The 18900-nt window shown below is 40.4% G+C and overlaps 1 pseudogene; it reads right to left on the bottom strand.

Annotated features, from left to right (window-relative positions):
• The window catches only part of LOC118239771, a 125667-nt pseudogene that overhangs the window by 6995 nt on the left and 99772 nt on the right, over positions 1–18900 (bottom strand).

Raw genomic sequence — 18900 nt, 5'->3', positions numbered from 1 at the left:
GTTAGAAGAACAGGTAGGAAAACTGAGGCAAAGACACAATTCTGGACCAGAGTTCATGCCAGCTATATGAAAAACACATTGGTTCATCTCCAGTGGATATACTCCATTCTTTCAATAACCCCCCAAATTTTTTATAATCCAATTCCATACTCATCTCTATGTTGTAGCGTCCAATTTTAGAGGTATACCTGTGATCAAACAAAGTATACACCAACTGCCAGAAGTCCATGTGGGTCATCTGACCACAGAACTCTCCCACTCTCTCCATGCCCCCTCAATGCTATTAAAGGTTCTCTCCTCTCTTCCATTATTACAACTTCAAACTTTTGCAGATACTACCTGCTGGAACAAAGTACACAATACTACAAGATTTCCTGCATGCAAATTGGGGTGAGAAGCCTTGTTCAAACCATAGGCTTTAAAATCAGAAAAACAGAGAGCAAATAGAAGCCAAGGCAAACACAACCAAAGAAAAACTGATAAATCATCTCAAATCAAGATAACTGTACACCAGCATAAAAACACAACCAACAGCCACCAGAGCAATAAGTCACTACCAGATTCTGTCTATTGTAATATAACAAGTAATGAGCATTCCAACACATGGGAAGCACAATTAAGACCAAATTTATTAAGATGATAGAAGCCATGAAAGTTGAAATGAATTAATCCCTGCTATAATTCTGGGAAAGGATGAATGAAATTCTGTTGCTGTGATTAAATGATATAAGTAAATGCTATTCTAGTAATTTAGTTATTTTGTTGTTATCCTTAGGCACGTGTTTATCTTTTGGAGAGCTTAGCAGAGAAACTCAAGTTAGGCACTGAAGGAAAAACATTTGGGACCATTGTTTCTTGATTTTTCTCTTTTGCTTTGTCACTGTATTCAGCTAGTTCTCTTTAACAGCCCAAGCCCACTTGCTAAGAGATATTGGCAACTCAGTGGAAGTCTTCTTCCCACATCAACCATCAGTCAAAACAGTCTTTTTCAGGAAGAAATCTGACATTCTGATCTAAGAACATACTCAATTGATATTTGCTCAGATGACCCTAGGTTTTGTCATGTTGATACCTAAGGCAAGTTATATTTAATTCAATGAAAAATATTTGTTAGTCTCATGAATAAGTTTATATATCATGTAATGCTGTTTGATGAACTATTTTATGTTTTAATAAAGAAATCTTTTTTGTTGGAATATAATGTTTACCAATTTTGATGGTTACTATATTTTCCCACCTGTGGAAAAATGCAAAACATGTCCATGATGTAACACATATCTTGGTTTTTATTCTGAGCTCAACATATCACTGAAGTATACAGGTTGCTTTAATTTAGCAGTTTCTTTATCTAAAATCTCCCAATGCTGTTGTTTCCCTTTCAATAGCATTTAGAATGTAAAGTTAATAATCTATTATTTAATCTATCTCTGGGATCTTAATTACCATTTTCTGTTTATTAACCATATGTCTTAAGGAACCTCATGAAGGGTTAATGTAAGTAATCTTTACCAATAACAAATCATAAGTCAGATATGGGGATAAGAATCTGAAACAGCAGAAAAGGGGTGTGTCACACGCCTTTAATCCCAGCCCTCAGGAGGCAGATGCAGATGGATATCTCTGAATTCAAGACCATAATGGTGTATGAGAGATAGTTAAAGGACAGCTTCCAATGCCACAGAGAAACCCCGTCTCAAAAAAATCTGAAACAGCAAAGAACAAGTTGAGTAGCCACCAATGAGTCTTCCCTCTTGTGTTCCTCGATCTAAAAAAAGAGAAAGATCTTCTCTCAGCCCCACCTTAATACTTCCTGTCTCCAAGCTGACCACAAACATCCAAACCTCTGTGGTATTTTTGGTCAGTTAATGTCTGTCTCTGTTCTCTGATGCCCACAATCTTTATTATCAAAATATGAACAAAATACCACAGAATGCCCAGCAAATTCTCATCTATCTCACACTTTTGCTACTTCCATTCCTCAAGTGAAAGACTCCATGGCAAATTTCTCATAGCTTGGATATCTCAAATGCAAGCCAGCTTAGTCTTGCATGCTTCATGCAATGAACTCACAGAGACTATTCACTGGGGCTCTGTCTGTTTCAAGCGTAGATGTGTACAAGTGTGAAGAACAGATGCTTTGTCACCATCTTGTGCTCAGCTAGCTCTCTTAGCCATCCCAGGCCCACTTCTTCATAGACATTGTCAACTCAGTGGATGTATTCTTCCCACCTCAGTTATCACTAACCCAATCTGTTTCAAGCAGAAATCAGACATTCTGATCTAAGAACACACTAAGTTGATGTTCACTCAAATGAAACTAATTTTTCTCACTTTGACACCTGAGAGTAATTAGAAGACAGAGACAGTAATATATCAGAAGATTTTAAAAACGCAAAGTCACCAGGAGTTGGTGGCCCATGCCTTTAATGCAGGCATTTGGAAAGGAAAGGCTGGCAGATATCTATGAATACCAGGGCAGTCTGTTCTACAGAGTGAGTGCCAGGATAGGTTCCAAAGCTACACAGAGAAACCTGTCTCAAAAAAACAAACAAAAAGCCAAAGCCAATGTATTGATCATATCACTTAAGCACCAAATGTGCAAACATGGAGATAGAAACAACTGGAAAGCACTGATATGCCAAGAAATGGGAAGAGGCAATCATCTTACATAAAGAAGAAAAAAAAACTAAAACTGTCTTTCCACAGGATCTTCCTCCCAAAACAAATCCTTAAAGAACTGATAACATAAGAAATTTTATGAAGACAATTTGTTGAATGTACAGCATTATCAAGAGAATGAATATAATTAGATTACAGATATACATTCCAGAAAACAGTGCACAGATACACATAAAGTGAGGACTATACTTGTCAGAAAGATACAACAATCAAAAATATGTAAAATAGTTTTAAAAAATGAATGGGTTGCTGAGAAAAGGTCAACAAACAAAGCAGGAAAAATACAGTAAAGTTTTAATAAAAAGACAAAAGAAAACTTAGGAAAAGAAAAGTGTGATCTTGAACAATGTTACCCAGCCCTCTAAAATTCTATGTGTATAGAAATTATATAAACACAGACTTAACAAGTTTCACAAAATTATCTCAAAATGACCCTTGAGCTGTTGTTTCTGACCTCTGCTACAGATATTTATTTCAAAAACAGAAGCCCCATGGTCTAGAGCTCTTTCTAGAAATGGAGGTGATCTCTTGCTAGGGATCAGCAGTTCCATGTAATTCCTTGTTATTTCAGGTAAATGCAGCCCGACTAATGCTCAATCAAAAAACAGCATAGCAAAATAATTTAAAATATCCTTCCATGGATTATGGCACAAAACATGGATTCTCCTATATCTGCCTGCCAACACCAGGCACACTTCAGAAACGTCTGCACATCTGAAACTCCATTTGTCACCTGAAACTAAACTTCACTGAATCACAGCATCGTGGTTAGTTTCATCAGCAAGTTACAAGCATTCTAATCATGTATTGGTGACAGACGATCAATATCACCATTATTCTACAAGTTCCTAAATTATTTCCAATATTTATAATACAACCCTCAAAATGGAATGCAATATTCAGAATTTCCAGAAACCACAAATTCAGTTTTCTAATCTGTCTTCCCTCTGTAACCAAAAGCAGTGCACAGATGTGAACACTGGACTGCAAGAATTAAATCCAAACATTCCAGGGCTGCAGAGTCTCCCATTTCCCAATAAGCAAATACTGGGAAGCATAGAGGACAAATGCAACTGCCCAGGTCACTACAAGTAACCCTTCCAAAAGTTCCTGGCCCTAGACCATTACCAGATTCCCCAAACATACTGCAGATTTCAGAGAAGGAGGTCAGTTTTATTGTCAGTATATCAGGCCCCAATGAAATCTCCCAAGTCCTACACTCCAGGCTATTACTAAGAACTCCCAGCCTGAGGGCTTAAATGAAAGCCTGGCTTGATGAGGTCAGTTCTTAACACAACTGTATTTTGTTTTCAAATAATTGTTAGCTTGTCTACTCTTCCCCACCTGAGAAAACTATATTTATTCTCAAGAAGGGAAAAAAACTTGAATTTTATGACACAGGGGTTTAAGATTTTTTGTGACTCTCCTTGGGTAGCTTGCCAGAGGCTTGTTCTTTGATATAGGGATGGGCCTAGTCGCATTTTGTAAATCGGGGTGGTTTCTTTTTAATGATTTAGAGCCAAATATCTAGAAAATCCTGATGAACAAATGTGTATCATAGCATCCACACAAGGCTGGTTAGCATATACTTAACTTTTGCTTGTTTCAAAGGCACTCCTTCCTCATCTCAATTTCATTTAGGGAGACATACTATTTCCTAAGCATTGGTAAATCCTTTGTATCACCAATTATACTCTCCTACATTATAGCATAATAGGGGACATCTACGCAACATATGAGATGCCTCTGAATATCCTGCAAAATATTAATGATAGATATATATTACATATAAATGTTAAATGGAGAGTGTTGAATGTCAAGAAACTACTGGAAAAACCAGGCATCTCTGAGTTAGGCAAACTGCTGTCCATATATACATCAAGAATGTTGAAGTTGAATAGAATGGACTCCAAAATCTGCTCCCTGCTCTCAATGCCCTGATCAGATTAAGCACAGATATTAAAGTAATCGAGAGACATCTCACAGGTCAAAGAATGTACATTGATTGCATGGGACTTCAGAAGACAGAGAAACTGGCTGCAGTCTCTCCCAGTAAGGGATAGCCTACCTTACTGTCTGGCACATCTCACCATCTGCAGACAGCATACAATGTTGTGGTTTCTCAGATCACTGAAGCTCTCAGCTCAGCTTCCTCCAGCAGCAACTGCACCACAGCACAAAAAAATACTGGCTCCATTTCAAGCCCGAACCTGAAGCTTGGGTACTAGAAGATCTGTCTTTGAACTGGCACTTCTGACTGTCAGGTCACATAGAGGACTTGATTGGATAATGAGGCTTGACTGACAATTGCACCTCCCATAGGGTTAGAATGTTCTTAAAGGCACAATATTATGGTTCCTGGCCATGCCACAGACACAGGAAAACAATCCTTTCTATATCTGCAATGATATGTATTTCAATAGCACTGGTCCCTGGCACAGAATACAGACCCTGAAATCTTCCTGGTCTCCATAGGATCTTCCCATTGTGCTCCAGGATAGAATTGAAAAGTTTCTAGAGACCAATGAACCTCTCTGAGGATGCAATAATTCAAATCAGACCGAATAAAAATTAATTAGAAAAAGCATGGGGCCAGGTTTTGGTGGTGCATGCCTTTAATCCCAGCACTCAGGAGGCAGAGGCAGGCGGATCTCTGTGAGTTCGAGGCCAGCCTATTATTATTTTTAAGCTGCAGCTGCTGATAAAAAGAAAGGAACAACAGATGAGCAACCCACTTGGAGTTTATTTACCAGAAGAGGGGGAAGGACCGAGTTGGGTTGTCAGCTAACCCAAGAGGAGCCACAAGGGTGGAAGGCTGGACCTTTTAAAGGGAAGGCTGGGCATGCACACTGGGGTTTTGAACATGTGCAGAGGCCTCAGGCAGGCTGTAATGCATGGTGGGTGACGTGGTGATGACTTAGCATGTTTTCCTGTGCCTGCCCCACATGTCAATAGTGGGCGGGGTCATCTAGGTGTTTGTTCTTACAATCCCAGCTGTTTATTATAAAAGTTGGGAAATTGGGCATGGCAGGTTAGGGAAATAGGGACAAAGAAATCATAAGGCTGCTTCCTTCTGATCTGGGGCATTGACCATCTTTGGGGGGGTATGAGAAGTTTGGGGTGCTACCACATCCTTGGGTAGATGGTTGTTTCATTGCAGTCTCGGCTTCATGTACCTCCCCGGCATCTTTTAGATGCGGCAAGATGTTGGCAGCAGAGGACAAGGTTGAGTTCAGAAAAAAATTGTTTTTTCTTAGGCCCTGCTATTTGAGGGAAGATTGTAAGATGAGGGAGGGGTTCCTGAGATATCCCAAGATGAGGAAAGGGAATTTGGGACTAGGGAAATGTGGAATATTACCTGGAGTGAATTTGAACTGTTTGGATCTGATTCGGCTCCCTGGAATTTATAAGAATCCTTAAAGTTTGTAAAAACATAAAGATTAGACACATTAGATCATACCTATGTGGTATGGAATCTTTCTGGTTATCTTTACCCAGAAGGCACAAACATTAGGTAGATCCATGGCTTTTAGGCTGGCATTCCTGTAACAACAGCTAATCGGTTGGACTGAGTTTTAAGTGAGTTATTTTGGGATACTTCGGAAATGGATGAGCAGTGTGTAACTAGAAGCAGGAGAGTTTAATCAACCTTATAGAAATGGAGCCTTATTCTTCTGAAATGGGAGCCAAAGTAGATGATTTCGGTGTCCTCCAAAACTTAAGGGAACAGGTCCTGTTGCAGAAACTGTGTATGAAGGGTGAGTCTCAGGTGGAGAAGTAAAGGGCTTGAGGTGGGATAATGGGAAGGCCCTCAAGATTAGCTGCTGTTGGAGTGACAAGAATTACTTTGAAGGGGCCCTTCCATTTAGGAGACAGGGGAAGGGGCTCTGGTGTGGAGGAGAAAGAAGTACTTGATCCCCAATATTAATTGGGGAGGTATAGGGCATAGCACATGGTCGAGGTAGAGGGTGGACAACAAATTCCCATAGGAGGGAATGTAGATGATGAAGTAAAGGTGTAAGCAGGTTATCAGGGAGAGGTGAGAGTTTAGGTGAGAGTCCAGGTGTTAGAGCTGGTCACCCATACTTGAGTTCAAAGGGTGAAATGAAAAGCGGTTGTTTATAGAGAGCCCTAAGCATGAAAAGGGCCAGAGTTTGCTTAAAGACACAGCAAAGGGGTCCATTGCCCTGGCTTCTACTACAAATCTGGACCTTCCAAAAAACTGCAGAGATGCAAATTTCAAAATCACTCACCCCTGTCTCTGGGTCTGAAGCAATCTCTCCACAAAGGCTTAGCTCCAGAACATTACCAGTTCTCCCAAGCAAATTCATGGTTTTAGACAAGACTCTCTTGTTGTACTGTTAATACATCAGGTACTTATGGAAATTCCTCCAAGTGTGCTGTTATTTTTTCTTCATTAAAAAATGAAATTTGGGCTGGAGAGATGGCTCAGTGGTTAAAAGTGCTGCCTCCTCTTCCAAAGGTCCTGAGTTCAATTCCCAGCAAACATTTGGTGGCTCACAACCATCTGAAGTGAAATCTGGTGCCCTCTTCTGGCCTGCAGACATATATGCAGGCAGAACACTGTATATAATAAATAAATAAATATTTAAAAAAATGAAACTTGCCAGGTGGGGGTTTCAAATGCTTTTAATCCCAGGACTATAGAGTCAGAGGCAGGTGGATCACCATGAATTTGAGTGAGTTCCAGATCAGGCTCCAAAGCTACAGAGAAAAACCCTGTCTCCAAAAAAAAAAAAAAGAAACAAAAAACCCACAGAAAAACAAAACCAGACAAAACATAAAGACAAAACTTGCCCAAAAACCAGAGTGTGGACCTAAGCAGTAGTTAGCCATAGAGTCTATGCCATGGTGAAGCACACCTTTAATCCCAACACTTGGGAGGGAAAGGCAGTTGGATTTTTGTGATTTCAAGGCTACCTTGGGCTATACCAGATTGACCACTTAGTCTAAAAGAGAAACAGAACAAGGTGGTGGTGGCTCAAACCGTTATCCCAGTAATTGGAAGGTGGAGAGAGGAGAAATATTCCTCTGTAGAGAAATTTATGCTGGGAGGAGACAGAAGCTCATTGTGTTCTGTCTAAAGCTTCCTAGGTACAGGATCAACCCCTTTGGTCTGAGGATTCAGTGGAGGTAAGAAGGAGGTCTGGCTGCTCTGCTTCTCTGATCTTTTTCCATTAACACCTCTATCTGATTCCAAGTTATTTTCTTTAAGAAGAACTAAATTAGTGCTACAATCTCCATTTACACTAGTGTGTCATAGAGTAGAATGGATGGTAATAGAATTGATGGTATGAGGATTTGGCAATTTACCAAGTTAATTGATATATTTTTCATATGTTTTTGCCCATGATAGAATGTTTTCTAAATGTATACAGGATATGGAATGGAGATAATTATGAGCTCCTTGACTGTTGGTACCTGAACTCTGGTCATCTCCCAAATGAAGATGTGCTGAGCTACCTGCCAAGATCCACAACATGTAACATCTGATAAGCCAAAAATCTTTCACAGGTTAACAGCAATAAGAAAAACCGAAGCAGCCAGGCATTGGTGGCACACGCCTTTAATCCCAGCACTAGGGAGGCAGAGGCAGGCAGATCTCTGTGAGTCCAAGGCCAGCCTGGACTACAGAGTGAGTGCCAGGATAGGTCCAAAGCTACACAGAGAAAGCCTATCTCAAAAAAACCAAAAATAAAAAATGAAAAAACAAACCTAAATAAATAAAAATGTAAATAAGTCATCCTTGGGAACATGATGCATTAGAATTAAGATGTTGCATATGATAAATTTGCTACATTAAATAAATACAATCCAATGATAATGAACAACAATATATAACAAAATGTAAATTTACAAAAAAATCAAAATAAATAAAAAAGCTATATTTACAGTGGAAATAATCAGAATATTCAATGGGATTATGCAAAGATAGTACACGAAATGACATAATATGAGTTCTATACTTACCTCAAAGCTACAACAATCAACATGTTTACAATATTTGTAAAAAAATAAAGATTATAGAGCAAAAAGGCCAAGACAGAGGCCAGAACACGTAGTTAACTATTAATTAACATAACAAACATAACATAGCCAGGTAAACTGTAATCTTGACCAATGTTATCCAATTATCTAGAAGTCTATGTGTATAGAGATTAAATAAACAAAGACTTCAAAACTCCAATTAAATTAACTCAAAGATACCCTCAAACTGTTTTTTACCCTCAAGCTATGTATATTTCTTCTGAAGAAAGAAGTCTTATGCTCTGGAGCTTCTTTTGAAAAATGAGGAAATTTCTTGTCATGCCTCTGCAGCCCTTCATGCTTGTGGTTTCAGGTAAACCAAACCCCACTGATGCCCAATCCCAAAACAACATGGGAAAATAATTTAAAATCTCCTTCCAGCCACATGGAATATAGCCCAAGATGTGAATCCTGTCCCTATTTCCAGGATCCTGCCCTAACTCCCTATCCAACACCATGTACACCTGAGAAATCGCTGAAGAACACAAACTACTTTTTTCACCTGGAACTAAACTTCACTGAAACACACTGTTTTGGCTGGTGGTAGCAGAAAGTTAAAAATGTTCTAATCATTTATTGCTAAAAGACAATGAATATCAAGATTTTCTACCATTTTTTAATTATGTGTAATATCTATAAGACAAATCTGAAAGTGGTATGCAATACTCAGTAATTTTAGAAAACAGACTGTCAGTTTGCCAATCTCTGTTCTCACTTCCCAGAAAATGCAGTACCTGTGTGTGCACACTGGACAGCGACCTTGCAAGGATCATATCATCCCATGCCAGGGCTGCAGTATCTCCTGCTATCCAAGAAATCCATATACAGTGAAGTTCAGTGGACAAGGACAACAGCCCAGGTCACCCCAAGGACCAAGAATACCACAGTCTGTCTCATGGCTCACTCAAATCCCAACAGAAATGACAGCTCAGCAGACCTGCTCTGAATGCCCTACACTCACCATGGGATAGCTTGTGTTCTTCCTTACACCTTCCTAGAGCAGCAGGAGAGGAGAATCCTGGAAAGAAACTGCAAGTTACCTTGACAACAGTACTCCTGATTGCTAAGACTTCCCACAGTCCCTCATTGGCTAGAAGTACCCAGCTGGGCCTATAACCACCTATCAGATGATCAGAAATCAAATGACACAGATATCACTGTCCTCCCTGTTCTGTCCTCCCAGCCAGTGGAAAGGGGCCTAGTCAAGAAAGAAAAGTAATGGCATTTACAGAATGCACACAATTGACTCCAAATGGATCTTGCACCTACATGTTAAATGTGAAGTACAGAATTTCTAGAAGACCCTAATGCAACTAGGCCACTAAAAGTTTGGCAACTTGACTAAAATATGCACATAGTGCTGACTACACAGATGTTTCTACACAAAGCTACCTGATTAAAACACTTTCAACAGATGCAGACCACAGAGTGAAATATTCAACGGCCATCATGATATTCTGGGCAGTTGTCAGGACCACATGGAACCTCACAGAACACAGAATTTGGCAGCAGGTTCCCACCCAGCCTCCAGAAAGGTCTGCCACAGTGTCTCCCATGCCTCCCCATTCCATCCTCCCCGTGTTTGGATAGCATCCCTTCGCTCAACATGCTGTGGCATCTGTGCTCATCTGTACTCCCCTCACAATGCCCTACAGTAGCACTCACAGTGCAACAATCAATCCACTGGTACCTTATAACAGGAAATCTGATTCCAAAGCCACATGCAAATTGGAAACAGAGAAAATTCACAAAAGCATTACACAAAAATAGTACACACTTTGACACAATGAGAGTTCTATATTTACAACTAATCTGCAACAATCGAGAAGATATAAAATATTTGGGAAAGAATAAAGGGGATGGATAGAAAAAGCCAAGCAAAAAAGCATGACAATAAAATCAACTTCTCATCAAAAGACCTAAGGAAACTCAGCCAGGTAAACTGAGACACTGACCATCGTTACCCAGTTACCCAGGATTCTTTGTGTTTAAAAATTAAATAAATAGATTACACAACTCCCACAAAATTAACTAAATGGACCCTTAGTCTTTTCTGCTTCTGGACATCCAGCAACCGATAATTCTTCCAGATAGAGATGTCCCATGGTCTAGAGCTCTCTCCATAAATGGGAGTAATCTCTTGCAATGCTTCTGCAAACGCTCATGTCCCCTTGTGGTTTGAGGCAAACCCAGCCCTATTGGTGCCCACCCAGAAAATAACATAGAAGAATAATTGAACATCTGCTTCCTGCCACATGTATGAAGACGCAAGATGTGAATTCTGCTCAATCCACCCACCCAACACCATGCACACCTTAGTAACTTGTAAAGAACAGAAATTCATTTTTCCATGGGACTCAACTTTCCTGTATCATGACATTGTATCTGGAGGAACAGAAAGTTAAATGTACTCTGTTCACAGATGACTGAAAGGTAAACCCAATCACCTCAGTAAGATCCATATGGCATTAATTTTGTGGCGCCTGTAAATAGTTTCTCCACATGCGGTTATATTTTGTTTATCCTTAATAAATGAAGCTTGCCTAGTGGAGATGGCACATGCCTTTAATCCCAGCACTTGACAGGTGGAGGCAGGTAGATCAATGGGAATTTGTTTGAGTTCCAAATCAAAATTTAAAGTTACACAGAGAGAAACCCTGTCTCAAAACAAAACAAAAATCCCACCAAAAACAAAACATAAAAACAAAACTTGCCAGAAAACCAGAGTGTGGATCTAGGCAATAGTTTTCTGTAGAGGCCAGGCCATACTAGAGCACACCTTTAATTCTCTCACTTGGGAGGCAGAGGAAAGAGGATCTCAGGAAATCCAAGCTACTCTGCTTCTCTAATCTTTCACCATTAACCGCTCTATATGATTCCAGGTTTTTGTTTTCTGTCAAATTAAAATCAGTGACACAGTCTTCAGGGTAAACTGTGGTGCAGAAGAGTACAACTGATGGTAAAAGAATTGATGGTATAAAGATTTACCAATTTGCCATGTTTATTCCTATATTTTGCATATGTTAGTTCACGAGAGAAAAAGTTTTCTATATGTAGACAGTATATGAAATGTAGATAATCACGACCTCCTTGAGTGTCAGGATCTGAAATCAGGTCATCCCCCAAAAGAAGATGTGTAGAGATACCTGGAAAGATCCACAATATCTTTTATCTGATAAACTAAAACTTTTCCCCCATATTAAAACAACAAGAAGAAGAAAACACAAGTAAATAAGAAGTAAATGAATCATCCATAGAAAATTGATGCATCAAAATTAAGTATTGTATATGTTACATTTGCAGCAAAAATGAATGCAATCCAATAAAAATGCTCAATAATTTATAACAAAATACTGATTTCAAAGCTGCATTTACAAAACAATTAAATTAAAAATATAAAATGGTACATTCACAGTGGAAATACTGAGAATGTTCAATGGGATTATGAAAACATAGTACACAGACAGACACAATATGACTTCTATAATTACCATGAAGCTACAATAATTAAAATGTCTACAATATTTGTAAAAGAATAAAGAGTATGGAGAAAAAAACCAAGAACAGAGGCTAGAAAATATAGTCAATTATTAATCAAAAGAACAAAAGAAACTTAGCCAGGAAAAGGGTGATCTTGACCAATTTCATCTAAATACCTATGAATCTGAGTATATAGAGATGAAATAAACAAAGACTTCAAAACTCCAATTAAATTAACTCAAAGTGACTCTTAAAATGCTGTTTTCTGACCGTCCTGCCACTGATATTTCTTCCAAAGACACAAGCCCATTCTTTAGAGCTCTATCTCTGCAAAAGGAGATTTCTTGCTATAGCTCTGAAGCCCTTTATGCCTCCTGTGATATTAGGGAAACCCAGACCCACTGACGCCCAATCCCAAAACAACACAAATGAATAATTTATCATCTGATTCCTGCCACATGGATTATGGTGCAAGATGTGGTTCCTTCCCTAAGCACTTGCCTAATATCTTGTTTACCTGAGAACTGCACAGACCATAAACTCCTTTTGTCCCTTGGAACTGAGATTAACTTATTCACACTATTGTGGATGGTGGCAGCAGAAGGCAAAAGCATTCCAATCATGTTTTGCTAAGAGACAATCCATATCACCATATTTCTGCAATTTTCTGAATTATTTGTAACATTTGTATGACAAAACTAAAATTGGAATTCAATATTCAGAAATTCTAGGAAGCAAACTCTCTGTTTTCCAATCAGTGTTCCCACTGCACACCAAGTGCACTGAATGTGAGTGCACACTAGACAGTGATACAAAAAGCATCATATCCTTCCATTCTGGTGCTTCAGAGTCTCATGCTATCCAAAAATTCATATACATTAAGGCTTAGTGGAGATGAGCAACAGCCCAGGTCACAGCATAGACAAGAGAACCACTGTCTGACTCATGATCCATAGAAATTCCAGAGGAAATGACAGCTCAGCAGACCTGCTTGGACACACACACACACACACACACACACACACACACACACACACACACACACACACACACACACACACACGATGGTATACCTTTTGTTCTTCCTTACATCTTCCTAGAGCAGAAGGAGAGAAGAATCCTGGAAAGAAACTGCAAGCTAATTGCCACTCATGATTGCTAAGCCTTCCCAGAGTTCCCTCAGCTGCTAGGACCATCCAGCTGGGCCTAGAATATTAGCATTCCCCCTACCAGGTGATGAGAGATCAAATGATATAGATACCACAAACCTTCCATCTCTATACTTCTAGCAAGGAAGAAACAGGCCTAGTCAAGCATGAAAAACAATTCCATTTACAACATGCACGAAATTGACTCCAAATGGATCTTACACCTAAGTATGAAAAGTGAAGTGCATAAATTATAGGAGACACTAGAATAACTATGCCTCTCCAAGTTAACAGCTTGACTTCCTCATGCACCAAAAGGACATTGGTGATGAATATGAAGTTATTTCTACACAAATTCCCTGATTGAAATGCTTTCTGCAGATGCTGCCCACAGAGTGAAGTATTCATCAGCCAAGCATCAGGGTCTTTGGATTTGCTAGGACCACATGGGACCTCACAGAACACTGAATCTGGCAGGGAACCACCCATCCTCTGGGAGGTCCTGCCACACCATCTCCCATGCCTCTCCATCCTGTACTCCCCATTTTGGGATTCCATCCACTCAGTCACCATGCTGTTGCTTCTGTGCTTATCCATGCTCACCTCAAATCCCCTACAGTAGCACTCATAGTGCTGTAATCAATACACTTGTTCCAGTTCTGTTGTAAAACCAAGCCTGCACCATGGCTCAAGGAAATGTCCTGCAAGACTCACAATTGCTGTACTGGCTGGGAGTCCCTGATTGGCTCTTGTTGCATGGGCTACAAGATCAGTTCCTTAAGTGTTAGAGTGTGCTTAAAGACACAGCACAGAAGTTGGTGGCCCTGGCTTCTGCTCCAGATCCAGACCTCTTTGCATATGTTGGCTACAGAGTTCTGTAACCTGACACAAATTTACAATCAATGACCTGCTTCTCAAACCTCTGAGATGACATAACTTTGTCAAGCAGGATAGAGCATATTTGCAGAGGAGAGTTACCTAGTTGCAAATTCAAAATTCATTGGCTCAAGATAATTTTCCCAAGAGTACACCCACACAATATGTTCTGTTAATTCACGAGACATGATTTAAAACATTCTTGGAGCCTGGCACGTGTAGCATAAGACTTTAATCCCAGCACTCGGGAGGATGAGGCAGGACGTTCTCTGTGAGTTTGGAACCAGTATGGTCTACATGTAGAGCTGGTCTCAGGACACCCTGAAAAGCCACAGAGAATCCCTGTTTCAAAAAATAAAAACATTCTTGGAAATTACAAAATCATTACACTACCACAATCAGGTCTGTTTCCATAATGGTGACTACAGAAGCTGTTGCTTATCCTGAATCCTACTGCAGTGTAAACTATTCCTCCTATATTGTACTGAAGGCAGAAGCAATGCCCCCACATGGGAACACTTTTCCTGTGACTACATTGTATATTTGACTACATGGCTTAAATGGACAATTTGAAATATCTGAGGTGGCAAGTGATTTAAGAATTTTGAAGGTGTAGTACTGAATACAGGAAGGACATTGCCCTTGAGAGCAACAGATTGGAATCAAGGCCACCTGAGACTCAAAACAGAGCTTGCTTTGAGAAAAAAAATTGTAACATAATGGAAATGCAGCTGTTGTAGGATTAATACACCTTACCATGGAAAATCACTTCACACACTTAGGAGACTAATAAAGAAAATGCATTTAATGACATCATGCATCCAACTGCAGCCACTGCTCAGGAGGAGCCAGTCTAGACACATTTTTCATTTCATATATTCTGTCAACCTTAAGTATATTTTAGCTTCATACTCCAGGTAACACTTTGAACAAATTAAATAGAGAGAGAATACAGCATGTCTAGCTACTTGGGCAGATGGGAGACTTACAAGCAAAAATATACCCAGAATTGTTTCTTCAAGTACACCAGAGCCCTGAAACAGCAGGGTCTTCTTCACTGACCACATCCTGAGGTGAAGGTGGTGGGGGATGAGTAAGATAGGAAATGTAAAAGGTAGAAAATTTAAAAGCAAGGATGAGGAGGTCTTGCACAGGATATGTCACTCCAAGTAAGCTTCTTCTTCTTTTTTTTTTTTTGTTTTATTCGAGACATCGTTTCTCTGTGTAGCTTTGGAGCCAATCCTGGCACTCACTCTGTAGACAAGGCTGGCCTCGAACTCACAGAGATATGCCATCCTCTGCCTCCCTAGTGCTGGGATTAATGGTGTGGCCACCAACGCCCAGCACCAAGTAAGCTTCTTAAGAAACATATCATCTTGTATAATACTTCCTGGGAGAAAATGGAAGAAAATGCAAGACTTCTATTAAGTCAGTAGAAACTACCATGCAATGGGACACAACCAGGAAAGAACCTAACTAAACAATGCTGCACAAGGGGAACACAGGTTATCTCAAGATCACTGCTGACTAAGCCCATAGTGGCCCTGGATCAAAAACCATAGCTTCATGTAGCGGGAAGATTTGCGTTCTCCATATCTGAAGCAACCTCTGCGTAAGGGCTTTGTTCCAGACCATTAGCAGTTCTCGCAAGCAAATTCCTAGGTTTAGATAAGCCTGCTTTTTTTCTTTTTTTTTTTTGGATTATCTAGATAGGGTTTCTCTGTGGCTTTGGAGGCTGTCCTGGAACTAGCTCTTGTAGACCAGTGTGGTCTGGAACTCACAGAGATCTGCCTGCCTCTGCTGGGATTAAAGGCGTGTGTCAACACCTCACGGCAAGCCTCTTTTTTTAATTGTCAGTACATCAGACCCTTAGGGAAAACACCCAAGCCCTAGGCCCCAGGCTTTTAGTAGCTGTCCCAAGAATTTTCCTCCTCCTGACTGAGAGCCTAAAATGTAATCCTTGGTAACACAAAGGTTTTTTACAAACACTTAGGAGATAGTAAGTCTCACAAAGTAGAATTTACTTGAGGCAGGACTGCCTCCAAAATCATGCCTGTTTGATTATAGGATGCTAGGATATACATTGGTTGGCTAGGAGTCTCTAGACTTTAGACTCCAAAACAAAACAAATGAGCCACCTATGATTTACAACCAGCCACTAGAACCATCGCCATATCAAAGAACAGGCCTGTAAAAGGCTACTCAAGGAGGCATAACAGGGTCACAAGCAACCTTACGACCTGATGTGGCATAAAGTTACAGTTTCCTTCTTAAGTAAAACATAGTTCTGCCAGATAGACAATAGGACACCAGCACAACTATTTGAAAATTAAAACATTATTGTATTTAGGACTTTCCTGATCAAATAAGGCTTTCATTTTATTTACTTTTCTTTTCTCTTCTCTTCCTTCCTTCCTTTCTTTTTTCTTTCTTTCTTCCTTGCTTGCTTTCTTTCTTCCTTTCTTTTTCAGACAGTACAACAGGTCTGGGTTTAGGATCGTGCTGCTCACTGGGGACACGAATTTTACCCATTATTTTTCTTTGTGGTTTTTGAGAGAGGGTTTCTCTGTGTAGCTTTGGAACCTGTCCTGGTACTCACTCTGTATTCCAGAGATCCTATTGTCTCTGGCTCCCTTGTGTGGGATTAAAGGCGTGTGCCACCAAAGCCCAGCTTTTCACCTTTTTAAAATAGAAAAACCCACATTTTGCTGGGCGTTGGTGGCACACGCCTTTAATCCCAGCACTTGGGAGGCAGAGCCAGTAGGATCTCTGTGAGGTCGAGTCAAGCCTGGTGTCCAAATCTACACAGAGAAACCCTGTCTTGAAAAATAAAAAAAACACATTTTTTTTCACCCTGTCGCTACCTGCATGCGTGCAGCAAGGGGAGAGGGAACGGGATTCCTACCGAGTCTATGCCACCCCCAGGTCCCATGTTTGAAACCAAATAGAGAACCAAATTATCCTTTATTTTTCTTCTGTTCATCATATTGAGAGCTTTTTAAATGTAAATCTGCTGGATTTTCTTTTCAGGTCCGTGTACACAGATCCGGGTTTTTCTGATACATTTCAATCCTCAGTTTCCCCATATAGTGGGGGGTGGGGAGGATACAACTGGTGTTTCATCTTTTATTCCAGTTTTTCCAGCAGCCACATCTACAACTACCCGTGACGTCCCGGCAGGGCATGTGCTGAGTCCTGGGGCTGTGAAGTATTAGTCGGCCGGGCCCAGAACTGGGGAGTTGCTAGGACCACATGGGACCTCACAGAACACTGAATGCGGCAGGAGGTTCATACACAGCCTGCTGTAGCGCCTGCCAAACCATCTCCCATGCCTCCCCATCCCGTCCTCCCCATCTTGGGGTAGCATCCCATCACTCACCATGCTGTGGCTTCTGCGCTCATCCATGTTCTCCTCACAGTCCCCCGTAGAGTAGCACTCACAGTGCAGCAATCAATCCTCTGGTGCCTCTTCTGCTGTATCCTGCAAGACTTGTGATTGGTGGGTTGGCCTGCTGCCTCTGATTGGCTAGTGAGGCTTGAATGATAACAGCACTTCCTTAAGGATTATAGTGTGTTTAAAGACACAGCGCCGGGCTCCCAGGGTCATAGACTGGACTCCAGACAGGGACCTTTTAGAGATCTTCAGAGACACGGATTTTAATATCACTTACGCCTGTCTCCAGTAGATGACCCAGGTCTCCTCCTGTAGTTCACAGGTGCATCCTCTTCTTCCTCCGCCACACAATGTGCTTGCTTGCACAGACCATTGCACAATGTGGACCTCGATGATTCTCTTATTCACCAGATGAAGGGTGTCTAGGATATTAAAAAATAGAGAGATTTTTAAGACACAAATGAAGATGTTTTTACCGGGTGGTGGTGGCACACGCCATTAATCCCAGCACTGGTGAGGCAGAGACAGGCAGATCTCTGTAAGTTCAAGGACAGCATGATCTATAGAGTGATGGATTTTTTCCCATGTCTTTTTTTAATTTTTGTGTGTAGCCCTGTATCATATTCTGTAGAACAGAGAGTCTGAGAACTCAGGAAATCCAACTGCTTCTGATTCCTAAGGGCTGGGATTAAAGATGAGCACCAACACCAAGCTGGTAAAGGTGGATTTTATCACCTCCAAAGATCCAGATTAATGATATGTGTTCCTGTTTTAAAACCTTTAATAAGAAAATACCTGCTGGGCATTGGTGGTATACGCCTTTAATTCCATCACTTGAGAGGCAGAAGCAGGCGGATCCCAGATCCCTGTGAGTTCGAGACTAGCTGGTCTACAAAGCAAGTGGCAGGTCTGGATCCACATGTGCTATGATATCCTGTCTCGAAAAAATCCAGAAAACAAACAAACAAAAAAAGCCCCATCTTGTTAAATTTTAGCTATTTCGTGAGGTAGTAAGTTTGACTACCTAGAATAGTCATCCCCACAACCAAGACAGCTATCCTGGTTTGCTATTATTCATATGAAAAAGAAAACTGTCCTGTCCAGGTCTTTAATGAATTGTGCAGCAATGTTGATGGGGATTGTGCTGAATCTGTAGACTGCTGTTAGTAGGATGGACTTTTTACTGTGTTCATCCTACTGATCCTTGAGCATTGGAGATCTTTCCATCTCCTCATGTATTCTTCAACTTCTTTCTTCAAATACTTAATGTTCTTA

Source organism: Cricetulus griseus, unplaced genomic scaffold (genome assembly GCF_003668045.3).
Source record: "Cricetulus griseus strain 17A/GY unplaced genomic scaffold, alternate assembly CriGri-PICRH-1.0 unplaced_scaffold_1, whole genome shotgun sequence".
Taxonomy (NCBI): domain Eukaryota; kingdom Metazoa; phylum Chordata; class Mammalia; order Rodentia; family Cricetidae; genus Cricetulus; species Cricetulus griseus.
The sequence above is the reverse complement of the archived record's forward strand: the minus strand, read 5'-3'. Positions and strand labels throughout refer to the sequence as shown.